This window comes from Heloderma suspectum, chromosome 2 (genome assembly GCF_057233095.1).
Source record: "Heloderma suspectum isolate Gila_16-S chromosome 2, 16-S_ref, whole genome shotgun sequence".
NCBI lineage: Eukaryota > Metazoa > Chordata > Lepidosauria > Squamata > Helodermatidae > Heloderma > Heloderma suspectum.
The window spans coordinates 2,522,085-2,535,532 of NC_139459.1; the positions used below are offsets into that span (position 1 = coordinate 2,522,085).

At 55.3% G+C, this 13,448-nt stretch overlaps 1 protein-coding gene and 1 long non-coding RNA gene across 2 annotated transcripts in view; both read right to left on the reverse strand.

Moving 5' to 3' along the window:
* PHF24 (PHD finger protein 24) overlaps nt 1-2,901 on the reverse strand; it is a 35,823-nt gene extending 32,922 nt beyond the window's left edge. Inside the window, exon 1 of the mRNA XM_084831994.1 lies at nt 2,337-2,901. The gene's annotated coding sequence lies outside the window, so the exon portion shown is untranslated. The remainder of the gene's footprint in view (nt 1-2,336) is intronic.
* LOC146351847 (uncharacterized) overlaps nt 1-13,448 on the reverse strand; it is a 1,244,848-nt gene that overhangs the window by 1,017,809 nt on the left and 213,591 nt on the right. The window lies entirely within an intron of this gene.

The following is a 13,448-nucleotide window of genomic DNA, read 5'->3' on the forward strand; positions in this document are numbered from 1 at the left end:
GGTAAGTCAGGCTCAAATTAAGCCTTTCAGGAAAACACCCTCTGGGGACAATGCTCTTTAGTGCAGGAAATGTACGGAGATGAATAAACTTCAGGATCAATGAGACATGAGCTCCTTCATCACCTTTTTATAGACAGCCCTTTCTGTTATCTCTGGCAGGGTGTTGTAATGAGAACTAAACACAGTTTTCCAAATGAGTTCTCAGGGGCGTTGGGCAGAGCAATTTCATTACTTCCTGTACCTTGGAAACATCAATTTTTGTGGACACAGCTTAAAATGCTATTGGCCTTTTGAGCTGCAGCATCACACGGATGGCTCCTGTACACTTTGTTATGCATTAGCCTCCCTTAAACCTTTCTTGGAAGTGCTGCTGCATGGACAATTTTCTCCCATCTTATACTTGGGAATCCATCCTTCTGTTGTGCCTTATAATATTTCAGAAGTGTCCCTGGTGTGTGTCCTTTTGTTGCTGCCTGCAAGGCTGCCCAGTTTGTTGATATAATCCTCTTTCATATAGGGATCCCAGATGATCCGTCTGCAGGCCAATATGAGGTGCCTGCTCCTTCAGCATTCAGCTATTCAGTTTGCTCCTGCAGACGAACTTTGTGGTGTCATATTTCTCTAAACAGATCCAGCACACCATTATCTTTTCCTGACTTCCTGGTGACATCAATACCCCCACCCCCACCTCTACCACACACACTCATACACACTAACATTCTAGACCCTGAAGTAGCCCCCATCAACAGTGCAGTATTCCCAGGGTGATTTTCACAAGCAATTTTCTCCTTGGGTCCCAGTACCTATTGGTCATGGAATAATATTCCTTCCATCCTGCTGAATCTGTCTTCTCCCAGACAATGTGAGACCTGCTATTTGGGGAGTGTGCAGTTCAGAGGTGTCGCCTGGGGTTGTGGGTTCCTAACTGTTCTCTCAAAACGTGATTGTGGATTTGTGGGCAGGGTGGGGCAGGGTGGTGGTGGTTGGTTGGGCTACAGTTGTGGGAAGTAAACATGACATTCTAATAAATCAGGCCAGACGTCTGCTTGGCTGTCATGCTGATCGCAATGGGGCATTCCATATCTTGTATGTCAAAGAAGGGGTCGAGGTGTCACCCCTGTTAATATCCCCGCTAGATTAACTTCACATTTCCTGCTCTGTAGCCTTTACAGCCAGGAACAGAATATGACTGTTTGCACTGGTGATGTCTTTTCCTTTTTCAAGAAGCATTTCTCTGGGCCAGACCAAATGCAGCCCTGGTTGCAAAGGGGGCGGGAGGCAAGCACAAATTTAGGCTGACCTCATTGCTGCCTCATGGAGCCCCCCTCCTGCAAGTGCACTTGCCTTCCTTCTGCCCCACCACCCCACTTGCACCTCAGACACCTGAGGCTGCCTGTCATATAGGGCTGCCCACACAGCCCCATTCACAGTCCCAAAACAGGAAAGCAAAGCAGTGGTGCGAAGGTGGTAGAGGCTCTGACAGGGGGCGGGGCGGAGGGGTGATGTTGCTGGGCTAGATTTGGGGCTGCTCTGGCTGGCTGAAGATGCCTGTGAGTGTGTGTGCACGTGCAGTGGGGGGGGGGGGCTTTGCAAAGTGCCTCGTTTCTCATTGCAAAGGCAGAGCTGCAGCCGCTTGACTCTGCCTCTGGCTGCATACCGCAAGCAGAGGTGCAGTAGCCTCCAGACGGATGGATCCTGCATGCGAAGCTGCGACACCCTCCTCTCTCACCTTGGCCAACGCTTGGGTGACAAGAAGGGACCCTTTCACCAGCCCAGCCCCCTCTCACGGCAGGGGGCACATTTGTACCGCTGCCCCTTGGCACTGTCCCCCAGCATCATGCCAACCTCGGAACAGAGATGCACCAGTAATACAAGCCACCCCCACCCCGTTCAGCCACATGCTCCCCCCTGCCCTGCCCCGAGGGTTCCTGTGCCCCTATAATAGCTTATGCAATCCGCCCCACCCAAGCATGCAAGGAGCCCCTTTCACTGATTATGTACTACCCCAAGCACTGTGCCTGGTGCTGTACAAATGCAGAATTAAAGCTGATTTCTCTGCACAACGCCCCCCCCCCCCGCTCAATCCAGGTCACTTCCTGGAGCCCAGGGAGCATCCATGGCATCCTTGGGACATTTCTGAATGGACGGAGACCGTCTCCAGAGATCGCTGCTCAGGACAAATGGGGCACTGGCCAGCCTCTTTCCCTGGGGCGGTGGGATGGATCCTTCCCCTTTGCAACCGCTCCCCCGTCCTGTCTGCAGACGGCATTTCCAGGGCTCTTGCAAGTAGGGCTCCCGCCCCCGAGCGTCCCGCTGCCCCGCAGAGGTCCGCTTACCTGAGATGGACTGCGTTGGCTCCACACCTAGTAAGCTGCCCACAGCAAGCCCATCACCGGCGCCGCCCGTGCATCGGTGGCGTGGGGCGCGCGCGGCAGGCTCGGGTCCCCCGAGAGGCGACGCCGCGCTCCCGGGGCTGCGGGGCGCAACGGCGAGCTTGGCTCCCAGGGAGGGGGCGCCGTGTGCCTCCGGGAAGGGATGCAGGGCGGAGCGGGCAGGGCGGTACCCAGGGAGGCGGTCCGAGTCCTCCCCAGGATGCCCGGCGGAGCTGGGGGCAGCGAGGGGAGGCAGCGGCGCGCTCCGGGAGACCGAGGGCAGGCTGCTGGCGCCCCACCGGCGCTCTCCAAGGGTGCAGGCGGGAGGCGGAGGCGAGCTGCCGGGGTCTGTTTCTCGCCGGCGCGGTGACAGGGCGGGAGAGAGATGGGGCGGCGGGGAGGAAGATGCGCAGCGTCACAGGGGCGGCCGCCACGCCGGCTGCCGCGGGCTGCTCGGTCCCTGCGCCAGTCGCCACCCGACCGGCCCCCGGCTCCTCACCGCCTCGCCGCGGAGCCGCTTTTAAGCACCCTGACGCGAGCCGGGAAACACCGGCAGCCTCCTCCCTCCCCCGCTCCTCCCGCTGCGGAGCCTGCGCCAGCGCGCTGCACCGCGGAGGGGGCCCGGCGCCGGGCGCCTTCGCCCCCGCCCCGCCCCGCCCCGGCAGCCGGCCCCGCCCCGCGCCCCGCCTGGCTCTCCGGCCGCAGAGCGGGCCACGCTGCCCCTCGGGCCGGACGGCAGCAGCCTCCCGAGGGGTGCTGAGCGGAGCGGGGCGCGGCGCGGCGGCGGCGGGGGGAGGAGGAGGGAGGGGGGCTGCAGTGCGTCGCAGCCCCGGGTGCCGCAGCGGGACAGCCCCTTCCAGGCACTCCGGCGGGTCCATCTCCAACAAACTCAAACAGCCTCCCGCCCGCAGCTGGGCCTTGGCTCCCGCGTGCAAAGGGCTTCCCCGGGGGCCCCTGCAGGGGGGCAGGGAGGACCCTTTTTGTCGACATGTGGCGGCGGGGGAGGCGAAGGGTGCGAGGTGAGTTTTGGACGGGGAAATAAAACCCAGAGCCCGAGCACGCAGCCGCTGGAGTTGTGCACGTCGCTCCCGGCCACTGGGTACTCGGACCTTTGGCCTGAAGCCCACCCTTGCCACATTTTCCCTTGGTGAGAAGGTGGCGGTGCAGAACTTGGTCGCGTTCTTCTGTGTAGCGGTCGGAAAAGTAAAAAGGGGACCGTTTGGCTTAAATCAACCTCAGCGGCCTGTCCCTCCAATCCCAAATGTGCGCAGACTTTGTGGCGAGGGAATTGCCCTTTGCACATGTTCAGTAGCATGACATCTTGTATTCTTAATTCACATGGTCCTAAACTAAGCCCTAGCATTAAAAACATTCTGGAGCAAAGCCTTGGCTCAGATTTACCCCTTTGCTTCTGTCTCCTCTCCGAACTTGGTTTAGAAATTTCATATGTTCAGCTACCAAAAAAAATCTCAGGGAGACAAACAATTGTTTGTTTATTTATTTGCAATATTTATATAGGCTCCACAGCAGAAGATTCCTTTCATTGCCCCAATTCTATCCTCACAACAGCCTTGCGAGGTCGGTTAAGCTGAGAGATAAAAGACAGGCCCGAGGCCACCCAGTGATCGTTGTGTCTGAGCACGAATTCAGTCCCCAACGTGTTACCCCAGCCCTAGCCTGCTGCTCTAACCACTGCACCACACCGCATTCTGCACCAGACCGGACTTTCTGTGCTCTTTTTGCCCGAACTGAAACTGTCCCCAGCACAAATTTGCCCACAAGGCCATCGTTGTAGGTAAGGCAGCCTGGGTGAAACACAGCACCTCTTCCCAGCTGCACAGAGGTCTTCTTCGAAACAGTGGAATTCCATCACTTTATATTCTGCCAGACGCCATTATCTAGGCACGTGGCCACTGATACTTTGCTCCTGGACACTGGCTATCTGGTTGCCCTGAGAAAGGCAGCCCTTTCTGGGTCAGTCCAGGCCAGTTTTACACCATCAGCAGCTCCCGCGCTCATGCGCACGCGCCTCCAAGCATCGCTGGTGCGTGTGCTCCGTTCTGCCAGGTCGGGCCAGCCCAGCCGGAAGCACCCTGGCTCCAGCTCTTACATGACCTGCTGCTGCTGCTGCAGCTGCAGCCCCGGGCCAGGGCGGCCCAGCCCGGCCACGCAGATCCTCTCTGCAGCCTGCTCCGCTCCCGGAGCGGCACAGTAACACGTTTGCTGCCGAGTGCACGCGGCTTGCGTCCGCGGCTTGCTTCCTCCGGCCAGCGGAGACCCAGCGCTGGCGGGGTGACCCGGATGGGTGGAGCCTGGCCCGGGCACGAAGCGCTTGGCCGCGTCAGTCACGCGCGGCCCGGCAGGATCTGGGTCTCGGGCACCCCGGCGGGCCGGGGCGGGCGGAGGGGCGGGCAAGGGCCCCTCCGCTTGGTGCGGCTGCTGGGCCGAAGTGGCGGCGAGGAGCTCCCGTGAGCCGCCCCGCGCAGCGCCCCACACGCGCCTCTCGGCCCTTCCGCCCGGCGCTGGCCTCGATGGCGGGCCGGCGCTAGCAGGGCCGCGTCCCCCTCCGCCTCAGCAGCTGCACCGCCCAGCCGACCTTCGCTGCGGCCCCGTCCGGCGGGCGCGCTGGGAGACCGCGGCGGCTCGGCACAGGCGGCGCCCGGCGCGCTGCCGCCTCTCCCTCCTCAGCGGGGGGCGGGCGCGCACCGAGGCCCGGGCGGCTCCCTGCGCCTGCGCCCCTTCGAGGAGGCGCTCGCGGCGGGGCGAGGAGGGGCGCGGCGGGGCCCGCGGCGCCCTGCCTCGGCTCCTGCCCGCTCCCCCGAGGGCTGCCGGGCTTCTCCGGGGCTGGCGGCAGGGCCGGGGCAGGCCGGAGGCCGCTGCCGGCAGGAGCAGGAGCTGCGGGCCGGCGGGTCTCGTCCAGCCCGGGGGCCGGTCCGACCCGGAGAAGCCCCGGGGCTGCCTTCCAGCGGCGGGTGGGGCGAAAGCCGAAGGGGCGGCTCTGCGGGGAAAGGCGGCGCACGGGCCCGCCGGCTGAGCCGGGCGCTTGCTGCGGAGTCAGGCCTCGGCGGCGGCGGCGGCCCGAGCTCCGGGGCCGGGGGAGCGGGGCCTGCGTGCGCCGGTTGCCGCGGAGCCGGGCGGGGGAGGCGGCAGCGCTCGCGCGCTTGCGGGTCTCCGCGGCAGGGGCTGCGAACAGGGTGCCGGGCGGGCTGGGCCCGCGTCTGGCCCGCCTCGGGGCTCTTCTGCCGGTCCCGGCCAGAAGGGGGGCTGCACAAGAGGCGGGGAGTGACAGGCAGGTGGGGGCGGGGCGGGGCGGGGCGGGAAGCGAGCCGGAACGGGGCGCGGGGAGGCTGGCGGGGGCGACACCTCCGCCCGCACCAGGGGCCCCGGCGCCTGCGCCATCCGGCCCGCCCGGCCAACGCCTCTCCTGCGAGCAGCCCGAGGAGAGCCGCTTCGCGCCAGCCCGGCTGCGGGGCTCCTCCCCGGGGATGCTGGTGCAGTGCAGCCGCTCCGAGGCTGCGTTGTGAACCCGGAAGCCCCTGTTCGAATCTTGCCCCTGCCAGGGACTGGCTAGGTGGCCTCAGGCGAGCCGCTCTCTCTCGACCGCAGCCTCCCCCCGCCCCGTCTGCACTATAGGCAACGGTAATACTGACCTGCCTTGCGGGGTTGAACTGTGGTGCTGGAGGGAAATCCTGGGAGTGCCTTGGACTGCACGAAGGTCAAGCCAGTCCATCCTCCAGGATATAGAGCCAGCCTGCTCACTGGAGGGAAGGATCTTAAAGGCAAAACTGAAGTACTTTGGCCACATCATGAGAAGACAGGATGCCCTGGAGTAGATGCTGATGCTGGGGAAAGTGGAAGGCAAAAGGAAGAGGGGCCGACCCAGGGCAAGGTGGATGGATGATATTCTGGGGGTGACGGACTCGACCTTGGGGGAGCTGGGGGTGCCGACCCGACGGGAAGCTCTGGCATGGGCTGGTCCATGAAGTCTGAAGAGTCAGAAGTGACTGAGCAAATAACAACAACCTTACAGGGTAGTTGCAAGGGTTAGAATTAGATAATGCACGTGAAGTGGTCAACACTGGAAAGTGACGTACAAATGTTAAGGGTTGTTGTTACTATTTCTGTCACCTTGAGCTAGTTACACCTGGAAACCAGACAATACAGTCTGTGCCCCATTGGACCCACACCTCATAGCGGGCCCTGAAAGCTTCTGATAAGGGCGAGTTAGGACACTGAACCAAGGCTGCAGCAGGTAGGTTTCAAGTGTCTACCTGGCTGGAAGCCATACAGCTAATCTCGGCTGGAGCTGTACGAATGGATGAAAGCTAGAACACAGTGGGCGTGAGCAAGCCTGATCCATCCCATGAGGGGTCCCCATCCAGCCCATCAGCTCGTCCCTCTGTCTCATTTGGGCTAGTTCCTCTGCAGGTGTAATAAGGCCAATTGGTCAGGATTACCTGGTAGGGGCAGCTATGCAGAAGGAGTGCTCAAGAGACACACCTTTTCTTGGGAGATTGGATACCAAAGAGTTCCTCACATGCAAAGACTACTTCGGCTTTAATGGCTACAGGAACTGGGAACAGGGAGGTCTTGGTGGAATTTGAGGAGGGGGCAGGACAGGCAGGACATCATGTCTGGAGCCTCCAGTCCCAGGTTGGGGGGTCAGGTGGAGACTGCCCCTTTTGCAAAGGAAGGCACAGGGCAGACAAATAGCAAATTCTTGACTAGCTGTGGAGAGTTAAGGCGAGATGGTCATATGCAATGAGGCATCATTTTGGGTTATTCTTATCATTTTCCCCAGCTCTCTGTTCATAATGGCATGATGCAGCCGTTTTGCTTTGCTGACTGTTCTCTGGAGGTTTTGATTAGCAACATTTCCCTTGAAACTGCTTTGCTTTCTTTATTCAGAAAGAAGAAAGGAGCATTCCGAAAGTCTCCTGCCTTTTTGCCATTTAATTAAGCTGATGGCAAGGAGGAAGCCATCACCTCTTGGCCCAGCTGTAGCTCGACTGGGCGGCTGTTGTCTCATTCGCAGAATCTCCGCTCCAGCTTGTTGCCGTGCATCAAAGTACCTGGCAGATGGGTGGCTGAAGAAGGAGACAGACTGTGGGTAAAGATCAGCCTTACTGATGCCAAGCCCCTCGGGGCTCAGTCAAGCTGTGGATGAAGCAGGGACTATTAATTAGTTTGCTTTATTTCGCTTCTTCCACATGTTCTTACAGCAACTCCAGCTCTCACAAATAGCATGGTTCTCTGCTGGTTGGCAACAGGGCATCTCACAGCCCACCTCAGGCAGCCACGTGTGAGATGTGGGGAAGAACAAAGCACTTTCCCAGCCAGCCAGGGCAGCCTCTTGCATGGCTGGTTGGGAGATCTAGTGCTGAGCAGGGAGCCGTTTCAGGGGGGAAAGAGGTGCACCATTGTGCAGGTTGTGCATGACACTTCCCAGGCCGCCCTTCATTTGGACTGTGTCCCTTGTGTTGCTGTGCTGGCCTGATCACCCCTTCTCCACCGCTTGGACCAGTCAGGGTCAGCAGAGGGGTCAGACTTCCCCTGACTTGGTTCATCAAACCCAGTGCTGTCTGCTCAAACTGGACTTTCCAGGGTCTAATAGGCCTTTCCCAGCCCTCCTACCTGAGCTCCCTGTTTCCCGCCTCCCAGCAGAGCAGAGCAGAGAAGTGCAGAGGAAGCTGCTCCAGCTGGTCCAGGGACTACAGAAGCAAGCAAGTGACCAGAGAGCGAGTGAACAGGGGGAGCAAACAGGAGTTGGTCAGGGGAGGGGAAAGGGTGACAGGAGAAGAAGAACTAGACGCCACTCTGTACCAGTAGAAGCAGTGGAGCTGTGGAACCGATTCCAGGTACTTCAGGATGAGACAGGAGGACAGCCTGCAGAGGAAGAATTACAGGGGAACCTACATGAGAGTGAGCAAGAGGCTGAAGGTCAGTCAAACAGAGGCGATGAAACCCAGGCCTACAAGAAGAAGAAGAGAAGAGTGGTAGTAGTGGGAGACTCCTTGCTGCGTGGGATCGAGACCCAAGTATGTCACGAAGACCCGTGGACTCGCCAGGTATGTTGTCTCCCGGGAGGATGGATTAGAGACGTGACTGAAAGGTTGCCTGCACTCATAAAGCCCACTGACAGGTATCCCTTTCTTCTCATCCATGTGGGAACAAATGATATTGCCAAGCGGAGCTACGAAAATATCACATCAGACTTTGAAGCTTTGGGAAGGAAATTCAAGAACTTTGGGGCCCAGATAGTTTTCTCATCCATCCTTCCAGTAGTTAGAAGAGGGATAGAAAGGGAAAGAAAAACACTCCAGGTGAATGACTGGCTATGAAGGTGGTGCCGACGAGAGAGATTTGGATTCTGGGACCACGGGCTATACTTCCTGGAAGATGGGCTGTTGGCTAGGGATGGGTTGCACCTCACAAAGGATGGGAAGAATGTGTTTGGCCACAGCATGAAGAACTTCATCAGGAGGCCTTTAAACGGAATCCTACAGGGAAGGGAGATGTAAAGTTGCCGGTAACAATGGGCGAAGACTCATTCACCACAACAGAGAGAACAGCTCTAAGAGCGCCCAATAATAGTCTTCAGAAACATGTAGGAAGAAAGCCAGCCCATGAAGCACATGGTCTTCGATGTCTATATACTAATGCCCAGAGTATGGGAAACAAACAGAACGAACTTGAACTCTTAATACAGGAGGGAAATTATGACTTGGTAGGTATAACTGAGACTTGGTGGGATGACTCTCATGACTGGAATACAGCAATTGAAGGATATAACTTGTTCAAGAAGAACAGGAGGAACAGAAAGGGAGGTGGGGTTGCACTGTATGTGAAAAATACATATCTCTGCACAGAAATACAGGAGGATGAGCTTGGTAGCCCCACTGAGAGCATCTGGGTTAAAATAAATGGAGCAAAGAATAAAAGGAACCTGGTGGTCAGAGTCTACTACCGGCCACCCAATCAAGGAGAAGACGAGGATGAAAGGTCTGAAAAGCAAATAGCCAATGCTTTAAGGAAGCATGATGCAGTAGTAATAGGGTACTTCAATTTCCCCGATATTTGTTGGGAGACAAATTCTGCAAAACATGGCCCCTCCAGGTAATTCCTAACTTGTGTGGTGGATAACGTCCTCCTACAGAAAGTAGAGGTAGGAACTAGAGGATCAGCTATCCTTGACTTGATCCTAATCAACAGAGATGACTTAGTGGGTAAAGTAGCAGTTACAAGAACTCTGGGGGAAAGCAACCATGTTATACTTGAGTTCATGGTTCTAAAGGAAGCAGAAGCCAAGCGTAGCCAAATGTGTACCCTGGATTTTAGGAAAGCTGATTTTAATAAACTCAGAACAATGATCAGTAAGGTCCCATGGCAAGCGATGCTACCGAGAAAAGGAGTCCAAGATGGGTGGGAGCTTTTAAAAAAGGAAATTCTCAAGGCACAATTATTAACAATTCCAACAAGAAAAAAAAGTGGAAGACAACAGCAGAAGCCAATGTGGCTTCACAAAACGCTTAGAGATGACCTGAAAACAAAAAAGTACACATATAGGAAGTGGAAGGAAGGACAAGGAACAAAGGAAGAGTATAGGCAGGTAGCACAGAATTGCAGGGATGGTGTCAGGAAGGCTAAAGCTGAGAACAAGCTGAGGTTAGCGAGGGATGCTAAAAGCAACAAAAAGGCTTTCTTCCAATACGTGGGTCCAGTGCTCTTCAACATTTTTATTAATGACTTGGAGGAGGAGGTGCAGGGAATGCTGATCAAATTTGCAGATGACACAAAATTGGGTGGGATAGTTAATACTTTGGAAGACAGAAACAACATTTAAAGTGATCTTGATAGACTGGAGCGCTGGGCAGAAAACAACAGAATGACATTTACTAGGGATAAATGCCAAGTTCTGCACCTATGAAAAAGAAACCAAATGCTCAGTTACAAGATGGGGGATATGTGGCTCAACAACACTACAAGCGAGAAGGATCTTGGAATTGTTGATCACAAGCTGAATATGAGTGAACAATGTGATGTGGCTGCAAAAAAGGCAAATGCTCTTTTGGACTGCAGTAATAGAAGTATAGCTTCCAAATCCTGGGAAGTACTAGTTCCCCTCTACTCAGCACTGGTTAGGCCTCATCTGGAGTACTGTGTCCAGTTCAGGGCACCACACTTGAAGAAGGATGCAGACAAGCTGGAGAGGGTTCAGAGGAGGGCAACAAAGATGATCAGGGGACTGGAAACAAAGCCCTATGAGGAGAGACTGAAAGAACTGGGCATGTTTAGCCTTGAGAAGAGAAGACTGGGGGGAGATAGGATAGCGCTGTTCAAGTACTTGAAAGGTTGTCAGAGAGAGGAAGGCCAGGATCTCTTCTCGATCATCCCAGAGTGCAGGACACGGAATCATGGGCTCAAGTGACAAGAAGTCAGATTCTGGCTGAACATCAGGAAAAACTTCCTGACTGTTAGAGCAATACGACAATGGAGCCTATTACCTGGGGAGGTGGTGGGCTCTCCCACACTGGAGGCATTCAAGATGAGGCTGGACAGCCATCTGTCAGTGATGCTCTGACTTGGATTCCTGCATTGAACGAGGTTGGACTCTATGGTCTTGTAGGCCCCTTCCAACCCCACTATTCTATGATTCTATGAAAATAACAATAACTGGAGATGCCAAGGACTGGATCAAGAATTCTGTGCCTGTGCACTGAATCGAGCTTCAGGCCTGGCTTTGGAACAGAAACTGCCTTGGTCGCCCTGTGGGATGACCTTTGCTGGGAGAGAGACACGGGGAGCGTGACCCTGTTGATTCTCCTGGACCTCTTAGCGGCTTTCGATACCATCACCCTTGGTATCTTTTTGTCTAGGTTGGGAGTTGGAGGCACTGCACTGCAGTGGTTCTGCTCCTACTTGAATGGCTGATTCCAGAAGGTGGTCCTGGGGGATTATTGCTCTGCACCATGGCAATTATGTGATGGGGTTCCACAGGGCTATATTTTATCCCCCTGTTCATGCTGTTCAGCATCTACATGAAACCCCTGGGGCGCAGTTATCCGGAGGTGTGGGCTGAGGTGCCATCAATATGCGGATGACACCTAGCTCTGCCTCTCTTTCTCATCAAACCCAGGTGAGGCAGTGGCTGTTCTGAATCAGTGCCTGGGCATGGTAATGGACTGGACGAGGGCCAATAAACAGACTCAATCCAGACAAGACGGAGGTACAGTTAGTGGGTGGCTCGTCTGCCCGGCTAAGTGATACTCTGTTGGAGGGACGTGGGCCATGAGTCACTTAACCTGAACGTGAAGGGTTAAGATGTACCTGAGTCAGGTGGGAGGGGATCTCTGGGAGATCCTATTGCCTTTTCATTGTCTCCTCCCCCTACTCTCCTATTCTTCTTCCTACTTCCTCCTGCATGGAATGCTGACCATGAGGCTGACCGCAGCCTATTTATTTTGAGATGTAAGCTTGTTATATCTCAAGTAAAGTCTGTTCTTAACACACCACTCGAGTGTGTTTTGTCTACAACCATGGCTACTGACGGGGGTGGGGGATGATTTGGACTTCAGGTTATATGGCCAGCAGCCAATAAAGAAGAAAAGGGCTTTTTCAAGGAATCACCCAGAAACCTGTGAGTACTGCCCATTGGATAGACAAGGGAGAAAAATCTTGGTGGGTAGAATGATGGCTGAGGGAAATGTACTTGCAGCCATAGAAAAATTAGGCACTGGGAACTACCAGATATGGAAGTTCAAGATGGAAATGGTGCTAGTGAAAGAGGACTTGTGGGAGGTTCTGGAATTGGCTCACCCTGCAGAAACCCCCCAGGATTGGGACAAAAGGGACAGAAAAGCAAGGGCAACAATTGCTCTATCAGTCCAAAAGGACAAGTTGCTCCACACCAGAAATGAGAAAACAACTAAGCAAATGTGGGAAGCTTTGCGGATGGTGCACCAGCCTACCAACATAAATGCAAAGCTCTTCTTGAAGAGGCCAGGATCTCTTCTCGATCATCCCAGCATGCAGGACAAGGAATAATGAGCTCAAGTTATAGGAAGCCAGATTCCGGCTGCACATCAGGAAAAACTTCCTGACTGTTAGAGCAATACAACAATGGAACCAATTACCTAGGGAGGTGGTGGGCTCTCCCACACTGGAGGCGTTCAAGGTGAGGCTGGACAGCCATCTGTCAGGGATGCTCTGACTTGGATTCCTGCACTGAGCAGGGGGTTGGACTCAGTGGCCTTGTAGGCCCCTTCCAACCCTACTATTCTATCATTCTAGGAAGCTGTTTAAAATGAGGCACGAGAAAGGAGCCAGCTTGCCAGAGTATGTAAATGCAGTCTTGCAAGTTGTTGAGGAGTTGAAGGCAATTGGCTCAGAGACTCCAGAGAAGGATGTCACGGCCATCATCTTGTGCAGCCTAGACGACTGCTATGAAGCTTCGTAACAGCCTTAGAAGCACCCCCCCCCCCAAAGTAGAGCTAAAATTGGACTATGTAAAGGCTAGGTTGATTAGTGAGTGGAATCGCAGGATGGAAAACATGGCTGATACCTCATGTAAGAGGACCAAGGCTAGGCCAGAAACAAAGGCCAGGAGGGAATCAGAACAAGCCCTTAAGGCAAAGACAAAGGAATATCACAGGTGTGGGGCCAAGACACATTTCAAGAAAGACTGTCCTGAAAATGGCCACAAGAGGACGCCAAAGAGTAACAGAGGGTAAGGCAGAGTAAACTAGGAGCCACAACGGCCTGTTCCTGCCGGTCTGTTTACCTTGGAGTAACCAGAGCTCAGAGGCACAACCTAGTTTGGATGCTGGACTCAGGAGCGAGCAGCCACATGACTAGCCAGTGGGAGTTCTTCAAGGAACTGGATCACCAAAAGCAGGGTTATGTTTACCTGGCTAATGGTAAACAGATAAAAGCAGCTGGAATAGGAGAAGGCACCATAGACTGTATAGCACCACCACATGGTGGGAAAACAAAGCTAACAGATGTCTTGTTTGTGCCAGACCTAGAAGGGAATTTGCTGTCAGTAAGAAAGCTTACAACAGATGGATTTGTCCTACC